At 34.9% G+C, this 22440-nt stretch overlaps 1 protein-coding gene across 3 annotated transcripts in view; it reads left to right on the top strand.

The window, feature by feature from the left end:
• The window catches only part of LOC142337638 (uncharacterized), a 114803-nt gene that overhangs the window by 10459 nt on the left and 81904 nt on the right, over positions 1-22440 (top strand). The gene's annotated exons all lie outside the window — the stretch shown is intronic.

Below are 22440 nucleotides of genomic sequence, written 5' to 3'. Positions count from 1 at the left end.
TATTGTAATTTTTTTTCTATGGTCGAGCTCCTTTTTTCCCTCTTGCTGCACAATTTTGGTATAAACCCTGCTTTTAACACTGCTGATAACAAAAAGTACATTCATTTTTTAAAAATTTTTTCGTAATGTTCAGTTGTTGGCCTTCCTAAAGGTCATTTTAACCACCCGAATATGGTAACCTCCTTTTTGTAAGATTACACATCAACGCTTCCTTACAGAATTACAGCAAAAATACGAGGAACACTGCAAAAGATTTGCAGAACGGCGATGTCACAAAAGTTTGTCAAATAAACGAACAACTAGATGAGAAAATTTCTTCTTCCTTCATCACCCCGTCACTATTGAGAAAAAACCTGGCAAAGTGCGCCGTGTCACTGATGCATCAAGTGGGTTTCAGGGTCAGTCCTTAAACACTAATCTTCTGAAGAGTCCAGATTTGCAAAGCAATGTTAGCGGTGATATTCTGAGATTTCGGGAGAGCGAGATAGCTCTTTCCGCTGATATTGAACAAATGTTCATGCAGGTTAAAGTTTCTCCTGCAGACAGAAATTTCGTGCGCTTCCTTTGGAACAATGATGGTCGTTTTGATACTTACGAGTACATCAGTCACATTTTTGGAGTCAGAGACTCACCATATTTGCCTCACATGCTTTGCGAAAAATGGCTCGTGACAACGAAGAACAGTTTCCAGACGCTCTCAAATATGTAGTACGCAAAATTTACGTGGTTGATCTCTATGTTGCCACAAATTCACTCGAAAGTGCGCAAAAAATACTGCAAGGAATGCGAAACGTTTTATCCAAAGAAAGTTTCAACTTAACCAAATCGAATTCAAGCAGTCCTGGATTTCTGAATTCATTGCAACCTAAAATCAGATTGAATCCTGGCAACGCTGTCCATCAGAACCAATAGGTACTTGGTTTACCATGGAACGCAGCATTAGATTGCTATGTGATTGAAAGTAAACTACTATAAAGAATCCAGATTACAGGCAACATAACTCAAGGAGTATTACTCAAATTGGCGGCGTCTTTGTTTGATCCCCTCGGGGTTCATAGCGCCTCTAACAATTCGACTACGAAAAGTTTTACAAGCCGCCTGGAACCATCGTCCAAAATGGGACAAGCCTCTTTTACTCGATAACACCCAGGTTTTCAGTAAGTTAAGGGAAGAAATTCCGGCAATTAAGGACTTAGAAATTCTTAGGAGTTTTTGTCTAGACAAAACTGTCAGCTGAATTGAGCGTCATATCTTTACTGCAGCTTCCGAATACACTATCTGCCGTCTAGTACTTGCGAATTGAGTACTCAGATCGATCCATCTACGTTAATTTTGTTTTGGGCAAGGCTCGCGTAGCCCCAATAAAAACTATCTCCAACCTAGAATTGCAAGCAGCTGTATATGGTGATCAACTAGCCCAATTTATCAAAGAAGAACAAGATATAGTTTTCAGATTGTGTTTTTTGATCTGACAGCACTACAGTCCTATACTGGCTGAGAAAACCTTAAATGCGCCATAATGTTTTTTGTGGCGAATCGAATAGCCAGAAATTTCTTGTTGTGTCCTCTGCTTTCCATTGGAAATACGTTTAATCCATAGCTAACCCCGCAGATGATGGAACTCGAAGATACAGTGTTGATTAAATGATGTCTAGATGGATTTCATAACCGTCAATCTTGAGCCAAAAAGGGGACCACAAAAATTTTGCATGCCTAACAAGTAAAATTCGTTTCGTTTTCTTCAGTAAACAGTATCAAACATTGTCGACGCGACAAGATTCAGCAGTTGGAACAAAATGATACGTGTGATAGCAGTCTGTATCCTTTTTGTGGACAATTGTAGGAAACGCAACGCGGAAATGAAGTTAGCACATTACACTAGAGCTTATCTGCACGTCATTCACAATATTCAGACAAGTTTTCCACTCAGAGTACATGTCGCTGAAAAAGGAATTGAGGTCTCTAGTGCTAGCCGTTTGAAAGCAGTATCACCTTTCCTATACAAGAATAACCAACTAAGAGCACGTGGTCGCTTATCACAAGCAAGTCTTCTGATGACCGCTCGTTGCCCAATAATACTTGACGGTAACAACGCTGCAATTATGGTGCTGATACAACACACACATACGAAGCCATTGTGGTCCCGAGCACACCAGAAACACTCATGGAATACTTCGCCTTAGAGCAGTTGTTAAACAGACTATACGCCACTGTTTTCCATTTCGTACATTGCTGCAGGATGTTAGCAACCCCAGATGGCTGATTTACCCGCGGTAAGATTACCCAATAAAAGTCCATTTGCCCTTGACAAGGATCCGATTACCCAACAACTGGTCTCGATTTTATAAGACTTTTTCCTGTTAAAAACAACGGCAAGTTATCTAGCCGATATATTTTGCTCTTCACCTGTCTTGTTAAAGCAATACATCTTGAGGTGTCAAATGATCTCACAACAGACTGTGCAATCAACTGCATCAGGCGTTTTGTCAGCCGCGGAGGAAAGCCCAACAAATCCGTCTCAGATTGTGGCAAGTCATTTGTTTGTTCAAACAAAGCTCTGGAATCTAGCATCGCAGAATTGAAGCAATCAATTATTTGCAGCTAAGCTACATTTACTGAATGTGGAGAAAGATTGGAAGTATAATCCGCCAGCTGCTCCCCATTTCAGTGGAATTTGGGAGAGATTGGTACAAGTTTTCAAACTATCTTTTTACAAGGTCGTTTGTTCGAGAACTTTAACTGACGAAATTCTGAGTACAGTTTCTTGTAAAATAGAGGAAAGCATGAACTCCAGGCCTCTCTCAAATGTCCCACATGATAGAAACGAGCCCTTACCAGTGACTCCAAATAGTTTTCTCCTAGTTCGTTCATCTGTTAACTTGTTTCTTTGCGTCTTGATTTGTAAAAAGAATCTTTCAAAAAGTTGGCGTTCACAACAAATTGCTACTCAGTTTTGGAATGTTTTCCTACGGGAGTATTTACCAACTCAACAAGTACGTTGTAAATGGCATAAGACGTCGAAACATTTACAGGTTGACGACTTGGTATGGATTCTAGAAGATTTCACCCCCTTGGAGTCAGGCCTTTGGCTAGAGTCATTCAAGTTTTCCCTCGCACAAATGGGATAGTCCGATCGGTTAAACAGAAGACATCATTCGAAGAACGCATTAGACCCGTTGTGAAACTGAGACAAGTTTTCCCCGAATGAAAACCAAATTTCGGCATAAACAAAACAGTCCCTCCAAAGACAGGAAAATTAGGGTCAACCAAACAAAAGGTGTCTCTTATCTGAGCCTAGCCTAACTATCTGAGCCTAGCCTAGCCTAGACTAATTACAACAACTTTCGCTGCCGTTGCTCATAATTGCATGGCTTCTGATCAACTCGTTACTCCCTCTTGCGCTCTGGATTGTGGTTTACAAACGAGCAGATAGATTTATCCCGTCCTCAAGTTTCATTGATCATACCTTATCAACAGCCCATTTCAACTTTTTTATTTATTTTTCTCACAGGTCTAAAATCCATCCCTCTTACTTTCCGTTGACACTTGCGGTACTTTGGTTCGCATTTCCGATTATTGATTTAGTTGGCTCGTTTTTACGAACCACGGGATTAAGTTTGTACCCTTATGTTTCATTATCGTCATTTTTTTATTTCCCTTTTTGGTTCAACCTTGCGGATAATTCAACACGCTGCACTTCGGCAGTTTTTTCCCTTGCAATCCTGAAAATGGGGCTTGTGATGTCAAGGAATCTGTGATTTCTTGTTAAAAAAAGCCTGGCGTAACAATCATCATCATCAAATTGGACGGAAATAGCTGACCTTCAAACAAACTGTAGCAACAAAATCAAGTAAAACAAAACAAAACTGAATTGCATTATCACTCAACACCGTTCCAAAATCATAAGATCTAATTAACCCCCTCCTGATTTCATGACCTATGAATCAAGAAAAAGAGCAAAGTAGCAATAAACTTTGTCATTGCTTTTAGGTTCTTAACTTTTTTGGCATTTCAATTGTTGTTTGCATTTCAAAATTTCGCACATTGATATTTGCGTAGAACTTAAGCTTCACATTCAAGTCTTCAGAGAGTTTTAAGTATTTCATGTGGACAAGTTTGTCGTTTTTCCGTAGTCTAATGTTCGAGCAATTTTTTTCTCGATGACAGTCTTTTTGTTCACTCTTCTCTTGGACTTTTCGTCGGGAACTGACGACGAAAATTCGCTGATACCAAAAGCAAGCCGATATTGAACTCGCTGATTCTACCATCTTAATGATATAATTTTTAGGTCTCTAAATTGGTGACCTATTTAAATATGTTTTGCTCATAATGTTCTTTTTTGTGCTTGTTTTTTTTGTTCATTATTGAATTATTTAGACGGTGCTTAAGGATTTCTCTTTTCTGTTTTTTTCTATTTAATCCAAATAAAATTGTTTTTTTTTCTATCTAATTTGGCCGTGAAATAATTTTGTGTGAAATGTAGGTTCCGGGCTTGTTTATTCCTTTGTAATTTCTGCTCAAAGTTGGCATTCACTCTGGTAAACCTAGCTATTAAAAAACTTCAGTGTTTTGCTTTTTGTGTTGTACCTCGCCAAACAAATTGTTTGGCTGTACCTTGTTTCAAGCTTGTTCAGCATGTTGCTAGAAATCTTCTTGATAGCTCTGAGCTGATTGCGGAAAGTGTTTCTCAACTGCAGTTGCTCAGCAAGCCAATCCTAATTGATCTAATTCGATGTCGAGAAACATCAAACTGAAGTGAAATTAACTCATGAAGCACCTTCCGATATATCCAGCTGTGTATATTTTGTATTTGGTTGTGCCCAAATGGTTTTGCAAAATGTCTGTGCCATCAGGATACGCTAACATGTACTTTGTAAACATGACACAATACCGTTTCTATTTTCTTTGTATTTCTCATAGGACCAAGAAGTAGATTTACCTTGACTTTTGCTGAAACTGCTGGAAGGCGAAATTAATTGCTCTTAGAGAAGTTTGAAGCAATTATTGTAAATGTTTTTGTTGTTTTTTGATTTCACTTCTCAAATGACTTTTGAGCGCTTGATTTCAGCGTTTTTAAGTGATTTGAATGTGCGAATTCAGAAATTAACTCCGTATCTTAACTAAAACGGAATGTGAGTGCTTAATTGCACATAGCCAGTGTAGTGTAACCATAAATGTTTTTCTTGCCTATGTCTTTTTTTGCCTCTCCAGTCGTTCGACGGCGTTTTTTCCGGCAGCAGTCAGTTAATATTTTTGAGATAACTTGCCATCTGATTTGAATTGTATCTGTGTGTTTAGAAATCGGGGCTTCTTGCACGTTTTGATCTTGGACATTTGTTTGATTTCACTTCTCTTCCACTCTTGTTTTTTGATTAATTTTAGTTGCGCGAATTCAGTAATTAAGTCAGTAGCTGAATTAAAAGCAATTGTTGAGTGCAGAATTGCACATTTCGGTGTAGTGTAGTTGTTAATGTCGCACGATGTGTTTGATAATTATTGGGACTAATTGATCAAGTTTTATAGCGTTTTTTTTCAGTATAGTGGTTAGTAGGTCACAAAAGTTAATTGCAAAAACTTAATATCTGGAAAGATTTGAAACTAGGTAATAAGCTAGTTGCGCAAATGGCTTTACAAATTATCTGTTCCATCAGAATACGCTAGCATGTACTTTGTAATCATGACACAATACCGTTTCTATTTTCTTTGTATTTCTCATAGGACCAAGAAGTGGATTTACCTTGACTTTTGCTGGAACTGCTGGAAGGCGAAATTAATTGCTCTTAGAGAAGTTTGAAGCAATTATTTTAAATGTTTTTGTTCTTTTTTGGTTTCACTTCTCAAATGACTTTTGAGCGCTTGACTTCAGCGTTTTTAAGTGATTTTAATGTGGGAATTCAGAAATTAAGTCCGTATCTTAACTAAAACAGAATGTGAGTGCTGAATTGCACATAGCCAGTGTAGTGCAACCATAAATGTTTATCTAGCCTATGTCTTTTTTTGCCTCTCCAGTCGTTCGACGGCGTTTTTTCCGGCAGCAGTCAGTTAATATTTTTGAGTTAACTTGCCATCTGATTTGAATTGTATCTGTGTGTTTAGAAAGCGGGGCTTCTTGCACGTTTTGATCTTGAACATTTGTTTGATTTCACTTCTCTTCCACTCTTTTTTTTTCATTAATTTTAGTTGTGCGAATTCAGTAATTAAGTCAATAGCTGAATTAAAAGCAATTGAGTGCAGAATTGCACATTGCCGGTGTAGTGTAGTTGTTAATGTCGCACGATGTGTTTGATAGTTATTGGGACTAATTAATCAAGTTATATAGCGTTTTTTTTTTCAGTATAGTGGTTAGTAGTTCACAAAAGTTAATTACAAAAAGTTAATATCTGGAAAGATTTGAAAATAGGTAATAAGCTAGTTGCGCAAATGGCTTTACAAAATGTCTGTTCCATCAGGATACGCTTACATGTAATTTGTTAACATGACACAATACCGTTTCTGTTTCTTTGTATTTCTCTACCAAGAAGTGGATTTACCTTGACTTTTGCTGGAACTGCTGGAAGGCGAAATTAATTGCTCTTAGAGAAGTTTGAAGCAATTATTGTAAATGTTTTTCTTTTTTATTTCACTTCTCAAATGACTTTTGAGCGCTTGACTTCAGCGTTTTTAAGTGATTTTAATGTGGGAATTCAGAAATTAAGTCCGTATCTTAACTAAAACAGAATGTGAGTGCTGAATTGCACATAGCCAGTGTAGTGCAACCATAAATGTTTATCTAGCCTATGTCTTTTTTTGCCTCTCCAGTCGTTCGACGGCGTTTTTTCCGGCAGCAGTCAGTTGATATTTTTGAGTTAACTTGCCATCTGATTTGAATTGTATCTGTGTGTTTAGAAAGCGGGGCTTCTTGCACGTTTTGATCTTGAACATTTGTTTGATTTCACTTCTCTTCCACTCTTTTTTTTCATTAATTTTAGTTGTGCGAATTCAGTAATTAAGTCAATAGCTGAATTAAAAGCAATTGAGTGCAGAATTGCACATTGCCGGTGTAGTGTAGTTGTTAATGTCGCACGATGTGTTTGATAGTTATTGGGACTAATTAATCAAGTTATATAGCGTTTTTTTTTTCAGTATAGTGGTTAGTAGTTCACAAAAGTTAATTACAAAAAGTTAATATCTGGAAAGATTTGAAAATAGGTAATAAGCTAGTTGCGCAAATGGCTTTACAAAATGTCTGTTCCATCAGGATACGCTTACATGTAATTTGTTAACATGACACAATACCGTTTCTGTTTCTTTGTATTTCTCTACCAAGAAGTGGATTTACCTTGACTTTTGCTGGAACTGCTGGAAGGCGAAATTAATTGCTCTTAGAGAAGTTTGAAGCAATTATTGTAAATGTTTTTCTTTTTTATTTCACTTCTCAAATGACTTTTGAGCGCTTGACTTCAGCGTTTTTAAGTGATTTTAATGTGGGAATTCAGAAATTAAGTCCGTATCTTAACTAAAACAGAATGTGAGTGCTGAATTACACATAGCCAGTGTAGTGCAACCATAAATGTTTATCTAGCCTATGTCTTTTTTTGCCTCTCCAGTCGTTCGACGGCGTTTTTTCCGGCAGCAGTCAGTTGATATTTTTGAGTTAACTTGCCATCTGATTTGAATTGTATCTGTGTGTTTAGAAAGCGGGGCTTCTTGCACGTTTTGATCTTGAACATTTGTTTGATTTCACTTCTCTTCCACTCTTTTTTTTTCATTAATTTTAGTTGTGCGAATTCAGTAATTAAGTCAATAGCTGAATTAAAAGCAATTGAGTGCAGAATTGCACATTGCCGGTGTAGTGTAGTTGTTAATGTCGCACGATGTGTTTGATAGTTATTGGGACTAATTAATCAAGTTATATAGCGTTTTTTTTTTCAGTATAGTGGTTAGTAGTTCACAAAAGTTAATTACAAAAAGTTAATATCTGGAAAGATTTGAAAATAGGTAATAAGCTAGTTGCGCAAATGGCTTTACAAAATGTCTGTTCCATCAGGATACGCTTACATGTAATTTGTTAACATGACACAATACCGTTTCTGTTTCTTTGTATTTCTCTACCAAGAAGTGGATTTGCCTTGACTTTTGCTGGAACTGCTGGAAGGCGAAATTAATTGCTCTTAGAGAAGTTTGAAGCAATTATTGTAAATGTTTTTCTTTTTTATTTCACTTCTCAAATGACTTTTGAGCGCTTGACTTCAGCGTTTTTAAGTGTTTTTAATGTGGGAATTTAGAAATTAAGTCCGTATCTTAACTAAAACAGAATGTGAGTGCTGAATTGCACATAGCCAGTGTAGTGCAACCATAAATGTATATCTAGCCTATGTCTTTTTTTGCCTCTCCAGTCGTTCGACGGCGTTTTTTCCGGCAGCAGTCAGTTGATATTTTTGAGTTAACTTGCCATCTGATTTGAATTGTATCTGTGTGTTTAGAAAGCGGGGCTTCTTGCACGTTTTGATCTTGAACATTTGTTTGATTTCACCTCTCTTCCACTCTTTTTTTTTCATTAATTTTAGTTGTGCGAATTCAGTAATTAAGTCAATAGCTGAATTAAAAGCAATTGAGTGCAGAATTGCACATTGCCGGTGTAGTGTAGTTGTTAATGTCGCACGATGTGTTTGATAGTTATTGGGACTAATTAATCAAGTTATATAGCGTTTTTTTTCAGTATAGTGGTTAGTAGTTCACAAAAGTTAATTACAAAAAGTTAATATCTGGAAAGATTTGAAAATAGGTAATAAGCTAGTTGCGCAAATGGCTTTACAAAATGTCTGTTCCATCAGGATACGCTTACATGTAATTTGTTAACATGACACAATACCGTTTCTGTTTCTTTGTATTTCTCTACCAAGAAGTGGATTTACCTTGACTTTTGCTGGAACTGCTGGAAGGCGAAATTAATTGCTCTTAGAGAAGTTTGAAGCAATTATTGTAAATGTTTTTCTTTTTTATTTCACTTCTCAAATGACTTTTGAGCGCTTGACTTCAGCGTTTTTAAGTGATTTTAATGTGGGAATTCAGAAATTAAGTCCGTATCTTAACTAAAACAGAATGTGAGTGCTGAATTGCACATAGCCAGTGTAGTGCAACCATAAATGTTTATCTAGCCTATGTCTTTTTTTGCCTCTCCAGTCGTTCGACGGCGTTTTTTCCGGCAGCAGTCAGTTGATATTTTTGAGTTAACTTGCCATCTGATTTGAATTGTATCTGTGTTTAGAAAGCGGGGCTTCTTGCACGTTTTGATCTTGAACATTTGTTTGATTTCACTTCTCTTCCACTCTTTTTTTTCATTAATTTTAGTTGTGCGAATTCAGTAATTAAGTCAATAGCTGAATTAAAAGCAATTGAGTGCAGAATTGCACATTGCCGGTGTAGTGTAGTTGTTAATGTCGCACGATGTGTTTGATAGTTATTGGGACTAATTAATCAAGTTATATAGCGTTTTTTTTTTCAGTATAGTGGTTAGTAGTTCACAAAAGTTAATTACAAAAAGTTAATATCTGGAAAGATTTGAAAATAGGTAATAAGCTAGTTGCGCAAATGGCTTTACAAAATGTCTGTTCCATCAGGATACGCTTACATGTAATTTGTTAACATGACACAATACCGTTTCTGTTTCTTTGTATTTCTCTACCAAGAAGTGGATTTACCTTGACTTTTGCTGGAACTGCTGGAAGGCGAAATTAATTGCTCTTAGAGAAGTTTGAAGCAATTATTGTAAATGTTTTTCTTTTTTATTTCACTTCTCAAATGACTTTTGAGCGCTTGACTTCAGCGTTTTTAAGTGATTTTAATGTGGGAATTCAGAAATTAAGTCCGTATCTTAACTAAAACAGAATGTGAGTGCTGAATTGCACATAGCCAGTGTAGTGCAACCATAAATGTTTATCTAGCCTATGTCTTTTTTTGCCTCTCCAGTCGTTCGACGGCGTTTTTTCCGGCAGCAGTCAGTTGATATTTTTGAGTTAACTTGCCATCTGATTTGAATTGTATCTGTGTGTTTAGAAAGCGGGGCTTCTTGCACGTTTTGATCTTGAACATTTGTTTGATTTCACTTCTCTTCCACTCTTTTTTTTTCATTAATTTTAGTTGTGCGAATTCAGTAATTAAGTCAATAGCTGAATTAAAAGCAATTGAGTGCAGAATTGCACATTGCCGGTGTAGTGTAGTTGTTAATGTCGCACGATGTGTTTGATAGTTATTGGGACTAATTAATCAAGTTATATAGCGTTTTTTTTTTCAGTATAGTGGTTAGTAGTTCACAAAAGTTAATTACAAAAAGTTAATATCTGGAAAGATTTGAAAATAGGTAATAAGCTAGTTGCGCAAATGGCTTTACAAAATGTCTGTTCCATCAGGATACGCTTACATGTAATTTGTTAACATGACACAATACCGTTTCTGTTTCTTTGTATTTCTCTACCAAGAAGTGGATTTACCTTGACTTTTGCTGGAACTGCTGGAAGGCGAAATTAATTGCTCTTAGAGAAGTTTGAAGCAATTATTGTAAATGTTTTTCTTTTTTATTTCACTTCTCAAATGACTTTTGAGCGCTTGACTTCAGCGTTTTTAAGTGATTTTAATGTGGGAATTCAGAAATTAAGTCCGTATCTTAACTAAAACAGAATGTGAGTGCTGAATTGCACATAGCCAGTGTAGTGCAACCATAAATGTTTATCTAGCCTATGTCTTTTTTTGCCTCTCCAGTCGTTCGACGGCGTTTTTTCCGGCAGCAGTCAGTTGATATTTTTGAGTTAACTTGCCATCTGATTTGAATTGTATCTGTGTGTTTAGAAAGCGGGGCTTCTTGCACGTTTTGATCTTGAACATTTGTTTGATTTCACTTCTCTTCCACTCTTTTTTTTTTCATTAATTTTAGTTGTGCGAATTCAGTAATTAAGTCAATAGCTGAATTAAAAGCAATTGAGTGCAGAATTGCACATTGCCGGTGTAGTGTAGTTGTTAATGTCGCACGATGTGTTTGATGGTTATTGGGACTAATTAATCAAGTTATAGAGCGTTTTTTTTTCAGTATAGTGGTTAGTAGTTCACAAAAGTTAATTACAAAAAGTTAATATCTGGAAAGATTTGAAAATAGGTAATAAGCTAGTTGCGCAAATGGCTTTACAAAATGTCTGTTCCATCAGGATACGCTTACATGTAATTTGTTAACATGACACAATACCGTTTCTGTTTCTTTGTATTTCTCTACCAAGAAGTGGATTTACCTTGTTTTTTGCTGGAACTGCTGGAAGGCGAAATTAATTGCTCTTAGAGAAGTTTGAAGCAATTATTGTAAATGTTTTTCTTTTTTATTTCACTTCTCAAATGACTTTTGAGCGCTTGACTTCAGCGTTTTTAAGTGATTTTAATGTGGGAATTCAGAAATTAAGTCCGTATCTTAACTAAAACAGAATGTGAGTGCTGAATTGCACATAGCCAGTGTAGTGCAACCATAAATGTTTATCTAGCCTATGTCTTTTTTTGCCTCTCCAGTCGTTCGACGGCGTTTTTTCCGGCAGCAGTCAGTTGATATTTTTGAGTTAACTTGCCATCTGATTTGAATTGTATCTGTGTGTTTAGAAAGCGGGGCTTCTTGCACGTTTTGATCTTGAACATTTGTTTGATTTCACTTCTCTTCCACTCTTTTTTTTCATTAATTTTAGTTGTGCGAATTCAGTAATTAAGTCAATAGCTGAATTAAAAGCAATTGAGTGCAGAACTGCACATTGCCGGTGTAGTGTAGTTGTTAATGTCGCACGATGTGTTTGATAGTTATTGGGACTAATTAATCAAGTTATATAGCGTTTTTTTTTTTCAGTATAGTGGTTAGTAGTTCACAAAAGTTAATTACAAAAAGTTAATATCTGGAAAGATTTGAAAATAGGTAATAAGCTAGTTGCGCAAATGGCTTTACAAAATGTCTGTTCCATCAGGATACGCTTACATGTAATTTGTTAACATGACACAATACCGTTTCTGTTTCTTTGTATTTCTCTACCAAGAAGTGGATTTACCTTGACTTTTGCTGGAACTGCTGGAAGGCGAAATTAATTGCTCTTAGAGAAGTTTGAAGCAATTATTGTAAATGTTTTTCTTTTTTATTTCACTTCTCAAATGACTTTTGAGCGCTTGACTTCAGCGTTTTTAAGTGATTTTAATGTGGGAATTCAGAAATTAAGTCCGTATCTTAACTAAAACAGAATGTGAGTGCTGAATTGCACATAACCAGTGTAGTGCAACCATAAATGTTTATCTAGCCTATGTCTTTTTTTGCCTCTCCAGTCGTTCGACGGCGTTTTTTCCGGCAGCAGTCAGTTAATATTTTTGAGTTAACTTGCCATCTGATTTGAATTGTATCTGTGTGTTTAGAAAGCGGGGCTTCTTGCACGTTTTGATCTTGAACATTTGTTTGATTTCACTTCTCTTCCACTCTAGTTTTTTATTAATTTTAGTTGCGCCAATTCAGTAATTAAGTCAGTAGCTGAATTAAAAGCAATTGAGTGCAGAATTGCACATTGCCGATGTAGTGTAGTTGTTAATGTCGCACGATGTGTTTGATAGTTATTGGGACTAATTGATCAAGTAATATAGCGTTTTTTTTTCAGTATAGTGGTTAGTAGTTCACAAAAGTTAATTGCAAAAACTTAATATCTGGAAAGATCTGAAAGATATTAAGTTAATTGCAAAAACTTAATATCTGGAAAGATCTGAAAGGTAATAAGCTAGTTGCGCAAATTGCTTTCAAACTGCAGCTGGTCAGCAGAGCGCTCTTAAATGACCAAATTCAATGTCGAGAGGAGAAACCAAAAATAAAAACGGGATGAACTCATGAAGCACTTTCTGATATATCCAGCTGTGTACATTTCGTATTTGTTTTTACCCAAATGGCTCTACAAACTGTCTTTTTAGCCGCCCGGGTTTTTTAACATGCAGTTTGTAACATGACACAATACCTCTTCTTTTATTGTATCTCTGTAAGGACACCAATAATTTTGATTTACCTTTACTTTTGCAGGAAGGCAAAGTTAATTGCTCTTTACGAAGTTTGAAGTAGTTATTGTCAACGTTTTAATTTTTATGCAACGTTTCTGCTTGCCGTTTTCATTTTGAACATTTTTTAAGGCACTCCTCAGTTGGCTTTTGCACGCTTATTTAATTTTTTCGGCGGAATTTAATAGCGGGAATTCAAGAAATAGGCGACTAGAAATAAAATTAATTTTTTGCGGAATTAGGCATAGTCCATGTACTGTACTAGTTAACGGCCCACTATGTGTGTGATAGTTGTTAGGACTAATTGATTATCGAGCGATGCAACGGTATTTTCCAGCATAGTGGTTAATACAGTTAACAAAGTGGCTAATGGGTAGTTTTCATAAAGATTTATGTTTTGAAGTCATAATTTTTAGAATTGTTATAACATTTTGTTAGTTTTTGATGGTTTTTGTCATTTTCGACTGTATTGCTGACATATACCGGCCTGCAAATTTGATTGTCTGGAAATGATTACAAGACAGAATTTTTTAGGAATTATGAATCAAGAAAAAGACTAACTAGCAATGACATGTTGTTTTTTACGTTTTGATTTTGTTGGAACTTTTTGTGCGCAAATTAAGTACTCAATAAACGAAATTTTGAGCTTGCAAATTGGTTTTGGCATAGCACTTCACATTCTAATATCCTAAGGGTTTTCTCTTCGTGCCTTAAGTTGGTATATACCCTGGTAAACTCTGGGTTTCTAAGCGTTCATAACAGAAAGTATCTACAATTTCGATGCTTTTTCAATTTTGTTTGTATGGCGTCTAATGTTCAATTCTGCTACTCAAGTTGGATATCAATTTTTCAATCAGTTTTATTTGTTTTTTTGGACTTGTGTTGCTGTGTTTTACTTCGCCAAACAATTTAATCCGCTGTTCCTGATTTCAATGTTTTACCTGAACTTCAAGCTAATTAAGCAAAGTTGTATGAAACTGCAGATGCTCAGCAGAGCAATCTTATGTGAGCAAAACCAATGTCGAGAAAAGAAATCAAAATTAGAAACGGGAACTAATGAAGCTTGTTCTGGTATATCCAGCTGCATGCATTTTGTTTGTTTTTGCCCGAACGATTTTTCAAAGGTCTTTTTAACCATCCGGATGTGTTATCTTTGCAAGATGACAATACCGCTTCCAATTTGTTTGCAACCCTGTTGGGACATCAATAAGCGGTTTGTTAACTTTTTTGCCATTTTAATTGTTGCTTCAGCTATCAATAAACTAAATTTCGCGAATTGGTTTGCATGGAATTTTAGCTTCACATTTAAATTTTATAAAGATATATGTTTTGAAGTCATAATTTTCAAGAATCGTTATAACATTTTGTTAGTTTTCGATGGTTTTCGTAATTTTAGACTTCATTGCTGGCATATACCGGCCTGCAAATTCGATTGTCTGGAAATGATTATAAGACCGAATAATTTAGGACTTTTGAATCAAGAAAAAGACCTATCAATAACATGTCGTTTTTTTACGTTTTGAATTTTTTGGCATTTTTTGTCGCAAATGAAGTACTCGATAAACGCAGTTTTAAGCTTTCAGATGGGTTTTTGCATAGCACTTCACATTCTAATTTTCTAAAGGTTTTTTGTCTTATTAGTTTTTTTTTTCTGCCTTAAGTTGTTATTTACCCTGGTAAACCCTGGGTTTCTAAGCGCTGATAACAGAAAGCATATACAATTTCAGTGCTATATTTTTTTCAATATCGTTGTCTCTGTGGTGTCTAATGTTTAATTCTAGTACTCAAGTCGGAGAATTTAATTTTTTCAATCAATTTTTTTATTGTATTTTGGGACTTGTGTTGCTGTTCGCCGTACAATTTAGCCCTCTTTTCCTTATTTCAATGTTTTACCTGAACTTTAAGCTAATTAAGCAAAGTTCTTTGAAACTGCGGATGCTCAGCAGAGCAATCTTAAGTGAGCAAAATCAGTGTCGAGAAAAGAAATCAAAATAGAAACGGGCTGAACTAATGAAATTTGTTCTGATATATCCAGCTGTGTACATTTTGTTTCTTTTCGCCAAAAGATTTTTGATAAGGTCTTTTTAACCATCCGGATATGTTAACTTTGTAAATTGACAGTACCGCTTATAGTTTGGTTGAATCTGTTGGGGTATCAATAAGCGGATTTGTCCTAACTTTCTCGGGAAGGCTCAATTGCTCCTAACGAAGTTTGAATCATTCATTGTAAACGTTTGTGTCTTTTTATTGCAAATATTTTGCTCTTGATCTTTATTATCTTGTTAATGGCGCACGCACGTGTTTGATAATTAGGACTAATTGATCAAGTGATGCAGCGGTTTTTTTCAGTGTAGTGGTTAGTACAGTTCACAAAAATTAATTGCAAAAACCTAATATCTGGAAAGATCTGAAACTAGGTAATAAGCTAGTTGCGCAAATTGCTTTCAAACTGCAGCTGGTCAGCAGAGCGCTCTTAAATTACCAAATTCAATGTCGAGAGGAGAAACCAAAAATAAAAACGGGATTAGCTCATGAAGCACTTTCTGATATATCCAGCTGTTTACATTTTTTATTTGTTTTGCCCAAATGGCTCTACAAACTGTCTTTTCGGCTGTCCGGTTATTTTAACAAGCAATTTGTAACATTACACAATACCTCTTCTCTTTTCATTGTATCTCTGTTAGTTCACCAATAATTTGATTTACCTATACTTTTTCTGGAAGGCGAAGTTAATTGCTCTTTACGAATTTTGAAGTAGTTATTGTCAACGTTTCATTTTTGATGCAACATTTTTGCTTGCTGTTTCCATTTTGAACATTTTTTAAGGCACTCCTCAGTTGGCTTTTGCACGCTTGTTTAATTTTTTCGAGTGATTTTAATTGCGCGAATTCAAAAAATAGGCGACTACTTGAATTAAAATCGATGGATTGCGGAATTTCACATAGCCCGTGTACTGTACTTTCCAACGGCACACTTTGTGTTTCCTAGTTTTGGGACTAATTGATTATCGAGCGATGCAACTGTATTTTCCAGTTTAGTGCTTAATACAGTTCACAAAAGTCAACTGCCAAAAAGTCAATATCTAGAATTGTTTGAAACCTTGGATATGAACTGGATCTTGTAAAGTTTTGCTTGACATTGATAGGAGAGCAGCCATTGCATTTATTTTAAGTCTTCGTTGACTTAGGTTAATAGATACCTTGTATAAAGATTTTTCTATTTGAGGTTTGTTTGCGAATAACAATATAAGAACAAAAACTGTAGCTTTATTGCGAGTTTTGGCGTTTTTGTCAAATTTTGTGTTTGCCGTCTCCTGAAGTCCAAGTTGAACGATTGCGAAGTGGCTAATGGGTAGTTTTATAGAGATTTATGTTTTGAAGTAATAATTTTTAAGAATTGCTATAACATTTTGTTAGTTTTTGATGGTTTTCATAATTTTCGACTGTATTGCTGGCATATACCGGCCTGCAAATTCAATTGTCTGGAAATGGTTACAAGACAGAATTTTAGGACTTATGAATCAAGAAAAAGACTGACTAGCAATAACATGTTGTTTTTTTCGTTTTGAAGACGTTAGCAATAACATGTTTTTATTTTGTACAAATTAAGTACTCAGTAAACGAAATTTTGAGCTTGCAGACGGGTTTTTGCATAGCACTTCATATTCTAAGGGTTTTTGTTAAATTAGTTATTCTTTTGTGCCCTAAGTTGGTATTTACCCTGGTAAACCCTGGGTTTCTAAGCGTTGATAACAGAAAGTATAAACAGTTTCGATGCTTTTTTTTCAATTTCGTTGTCTGTATGGGGTCTGTTCAATTCTTCTACTCAAGTCGGAGAATTTAGTTTTTCAATCAATTTTTCGGTTGTATTCCGGGACTTGTGTTGCTGTGTTTTACTTTGCCAAACCATTTGTTCCGCTTTTCTTTATTTCAATGTTTTACCTGATCTTTAAGCTAATTAAGCGAAGTCCTTTGAAACTGCAGATGCTCAGCAGAGCAATCTTAAGTGAGCAAAATTAATATCGAGAAAAGAAATCAAAAATAGAAACGGGCAGATCTAATGAAGTTTGTTCTGATATATCCGGCTCCGTGCATTTTGTTTTTTGCCCGAAAGTTTGTCATAAGGTCTTTTTAACCATCCGGATATGTTAACTTTGTAAACTGACAACCGCTTCTAATTTGAATCTGTTGGGACACCAATAAGCGGATTTACTCTTCTTGATAGCTCTGAGCTGATTGCGGAAAGTGTTTCTCAACTGCAGTTGCTCAGCAAGCCAATCCTAATTGATCTAATTCAATGTCGAGAAACACCAAACTGAAGTGAAATTAACTCATGAAGCACCTTCCGATATATCCAGCTGTGTATATTTTGTTTTTGGTTGTGCCCAAATGGTTTTGCAAAATGTCTGTGCCATCAGGATACGCTAACATGTTTTTTGTAAACATGACACAATACCGTTTCTATTTTCTTTGTGTTTCTCATAGGACCAAGAAGTGGATTTACCTTAACTTTTGCTGGAACTGCTGGAAGGCGTAATTAATTGCTCTTAACGAAGTTTGAAGCAATTATTGTAAACGTTTGTGTCTTTTTAATGCAAAATTTTTGCTCTATTTTTTAAATATCACTTTAGTGAATTTTGCTTGCTTGAGTTTTTGAGTGATTTAAATGCGCGAATTCAGAAACTAAGTCAGTTGCTAAAATAAAATCATTTGTGAATGCAGAATTGCACATTGCCGATGTAGTGTAGTTGTTAATGTCGCACGATGTGTTTGATAGTTATTGGGACTAATTGATCAAGTAATATAGCGTTTTTTTTCAGTATAGCGGTTAGTACAGTTACAAAAGTTGGTTGCAAAAACTTAATTTTTGGAAAAATTTGAAACTATATAATAAGTTAGTTGCGCCAATTGCTTTCAAATTGTTCAGCAGAGCAGTCTTAATTGACCAAATTCAATGTGGAGAGGAGAAATCAAAAATAAAGACGGATAAACTATTTTTTACATTTTGTATTTTTTTTTTGCCGAAATAGCTCTACAAACTGTCTCCTTAGCCGTCCGGTTATTTTGACATGCAATTTGTAACATGACACAATAACTTTTCTATTTTTATTTTTTCTCTGTTAGGACCCAAATAATTTGATTTACCTTTATTTTTGTTGGAAGGCGAAGTTAATTGCTCTTTACGAAGTTTGAAGTAGTCATTGTTAACATTTCTTTTTTTATGCAACATTTTTGCTTGCTGTTTTCATCTTGAACACTTTTTTATTACACTCCTCAAGTGACTTTTGCACGCTTGACTTTTTAATCTTTGTGCATAGCACTTAGAATTCTAATATTCAAAGGGTAAATCTAAATGCTAAAGTTTCAATGTCTTTAATTTTGTTAACGTATTTGTTCTGACTTGTTTTTGAACCAGTACTGAGTTCTTTAAATTGTTTTTGATAGACTTGTCCTTGTGTCTCTTTAATTCATCCAAAGAAATTTTTTTAAATCTAATTTTGCCCTAAAGTGAATTTGTGTCAAGTCTTTGACTTCTCTAGGCTAGTGTTTCCTTCTTTCTTTTTGCCCTAAGTTGGTATTTACCTTGGTAAACCCTGGGTTTCTAAGCGCTGATAACAGAAAGTATATACAATTTCGATGTTTTTTTCAATTTTTGTCTGTCTGGCTTCTAATGTTCAATTGATCTGCTACTCAAGTCGGATAATATAATTCTTCAAGCAATTTCTTGGTTGTTTCGTGACTTTTGTTGCTGTTTTACTTCGCCAAACAATTTGTTTCGCTTTTCCTTATTTCAATGTTTTACCGCTTCTAGTTTGTTAGAATCTCTGTTGGGACATCAATAAGCGGATTCAACTTTAAATACAACTAATAAACCGCTTCTGAGCTCAAGCCTAAACGACAAAATTGAACCAACAGATGAAGATAATGCAAATTTTTTCAATAAATTCTTTGCTTCTATTGAATATAACATAAGTAAGCACCTAAAAAAGCCTTTTACTCTGATTTTTCCATCTGAAGAAACCTTTGTTTTTTTAGCAGACAACTAGAATCGAAGTAATAGGAATTGTAGCGCAGCTGAATAACAATTTTTCGTCAGGCAATAATCTAATAAATAATGTTCTAATTAAGACTTCGGTGGAACCGGTAATACAATACTTAGTCCTCTTGATTAATTTTTCTATTCAGAGGTAATTTTCCCAAAAGAATTGACAAAAGCAACAGTTTTCCCGCTAAATAAAGGAGAAACTGAAAGAAAACAACTATCGACCAATTTCACTTCTAAATGCTTGGAGTAAAATTTATGAGCGTGTTGTTTTTAATCGAATTTACTATTACTTCGAATCACGACAGCTCTTTTACTGTAAACAATTTGGCTTTAGATCTTCACATTGTTCGGTCGATGCGTTAGTTGAACTTACTGAAAATTGAGAATGAGACAGAGCTCTCAAACGTTTTGTTTTTTTCTAGACCTAAAGAAAGCTTTTGACACAATTAACCGCGATATCTTACTTTATAAACTTGAAAGATACGGAATAAGAGGAAATTGTTTGAGTTGGTTAAAATAATATTTGGAAAACAGATATCAAAGAGTTGAAGTAAATGGAGTATCAACTTGGATAGATATTAACCAAGGAGTTCCTCAAGGATCAATTTTAAGACCGTTATTATTTCTCATATATCAATGACATACCAAACGTCTGTTAAAAGTGTTAACATTTTTCTTGAAACTATAGGGTGCACTAACAAAGATATTGAATAGGATCTTGAAGCAATCAATGATTGGCTCGAAAGGAATAATTTAGTACTAAACTTAGAAAAAACAGTTCAGATGAATCTGAAATTTTTATCCGTAGACACGACATTTTACCTGTACTCCGATTTTATTCCAGTGAAACCTGTGTGCAAATACTTAGACAGAAATCTCGACGGAAAACTCATTTCAGTCCCATATTGACTATTTTAAGGAAAGAATCAGTATGCAATGTGGAATCGTCTCTAAGCTCAGACATATACAACAAGAAAAGCTGTTAGAATATCATACTAATGTTGCTCCTATTTTGCAGTATGGTGCTTTAGTTTATTGCTGCTGCTGCAGCTATTCGTCTTTAAAACCCTTCTCTCTTTTACAAAAGAAGAAAATTAAGCTTGTTCACTTCAGGAAAAAAGCGATCAATGCGACGACTTAATTGCGAAGAATTCAATCTTAGCAGTTTGAATTACCCATTTACGAACTTCTCAAGTTCATTCTGAAAGCTATAAACAGTCAACACACACAGATTTTTGCAATAATCTTTTTGCTTTTAAACAATCCTGCGTAAGGGTAACCAGAAGTTCCCATCTGAAATTGTTAGAAGAGCCCTTTTGTAAACGAAAGATGATAAAAATTACATTCGGTTTCAAGGTGCTAAACCTTATAACAGACTGATTAAAATTGGTGTTATTTCATCAGACTTCGATTTGTCTTACTTCGGGAAAGAAATTATCCAATTTTTGCCACCTAATAAACTATTTAGTCAATAATTATGAACGAACAAGGTTCATATTCGATTAAAAAACAAACATCTTAGATATTTAAAATCAAAAATTAAACTTGACTGCAATATGATGACTAGTCAATCTCTGGATCATCTTTTATAGCAACAAATTTCCCTCCCGCTGGACTTTGCATTATATTCTTTAGAAATACATATACTACTCCAATTGTTTGTTAATTCGAGATAATGAATTTAAATGATGCTACTAAGTTTTTAGTACATTATGACTTTAACGTGATTATGTTAATTTGTAATTAGTGGCAGATTGAAATAGCAGATCCGCTTGATCTCGTTATCTGTTCTCGCTTATTATTGATTTGTATCGCAATAACGATTTTTCTTAATAAGCGGATTTACCTTAACTTTTTCTGGAAGGCGTAATTAATTGCTCTTAACCAAGTTTGAAACCTTGGATTTGAAATGGGTCTTGTAAAGTTTTGTTTGACATTGATAGGAGAGCAGCCATTGCATTTATGTTTAGTCTTCGTTGATTTAAGTTATTAGATACCTTGTCCAAACATTTTTTTAAGGTTTGTTTGCTAATAACAACCTTACACCAAAAAATGTAGCTTTTGTGTGAGTTCGGGAGTCTATGGCAAGTTTTGTGTTTTCCGTCTCATGATGCTCAATGCAACTTTAACGATTTCGAAGTGGCTAATGGTTAAAAAAGATTTTAGAAAGGTATATGTTTTTAAGTTATAGTTTTCAAAATTGTTATAACATTTTGTTAGTTTTTTTATTGTTTTCGTCATTTTTGCCTGTATTGCTGACATTTACCAGCGTGCAAATTTGATTGTCTAAAACTGATTAAAAGAGAGACTTTTTTAGGACTTTTGAATCAAGAAAAAGACTAACTAGCATTAACATGTCTTTTACGTTTTGAATTTTTTTGGCACTTTTTGTGTGCAAATGAAGTACTCACGCAATTTTGAGCTTGCAGATGGGTTTTTGCATAGCAGCTCCCATTCTAATATTCTAAAAAATTTTATTGTTTCATTTGTTGCCAAATTTATTTGTTCCCTTAACTCTTCCTCTTAGTTTTCGAGCATTTTTATCTTGGATGCCATTCTTTTTGTTCATTTCTCTGAGTTTCGTTGAGAACTTTGCTTTTCAAACCGCTGTTAGCAAAACTATCTAAAGTCTAAATGCTAAAGTTTTATTGTCCTGATTTTCGTTTACGTATTTCTTCTTAGTTGTTTTTGAACCAGTATTGAATTCTTTAAATTGTTACGATAGCCTTGTCCTTGTGTCTTTTTAATTCATCCAAAGAATTTTTTTTTAAATTTAATTTTGTCGTGAAGTAAATTTGTGTCAAGTCTTTGACTTCTCTAGTGTTTCCTTCTTTCTTTCTGCCCTAAGTTGGTATTTACCCTGGTAAACCCTGGGTTTCTAAGCGCCCATAACAGAAAGTATATACAATTTCGATGTTATTTTTTTTTCAATTTTGTTGTCTGTATGGCTTCTAATGTTCAATTGGTCTGCTACTCAAGTCGGATAATATAATTTTTCAATCAATTTCTTGGTTGTTTCGGGACGTTTGTTGCTGTTTTATTTCGCCAAACAATTTGTTTTGCTTTTCCTTATTTCAATGTTTTACCTGAACTTTAGGCTAATTGAGCAAAGTTCTTTGAAACTGCGGATGCCCAGCAGAGCAATCTTAAGTGAGCAAAATCAATATCGAGAAAAGAAAGCAAATTTATAAACGGGCTGAACAAATGGAGGTTGTTCTGATATATCCAGCTGCGTGTATTTTGTTTGTTTTTGCCCGAAAAGTTTTTCATAAGTTCTTTTTAACCATCCAGATATGTTAACTTTGTAAATTGACAATACCGCTTATAATTTGGTTGAATCTCTGTTGGGGCATCAATATGCGGATTTACCCT

This window comes from Convolutriloba macropyga, chromosome 4 (genome assembly GCF_964194025.1).
Source record: "Convolutriloba macropyga chromosome 4, txConMacr16.3, whole genome shotgun sequence".
NCBI classification, from domain to species: domain Eukaryota; kingdom Metazoa; phylum Xenacoelomorpha; order Acoela; family Convolutidae; genus Convolutriloba; species Convolutriloba macropyga.
This window is presented reverse-complemented; position numbering and strand designations above follow the sequence as displayed.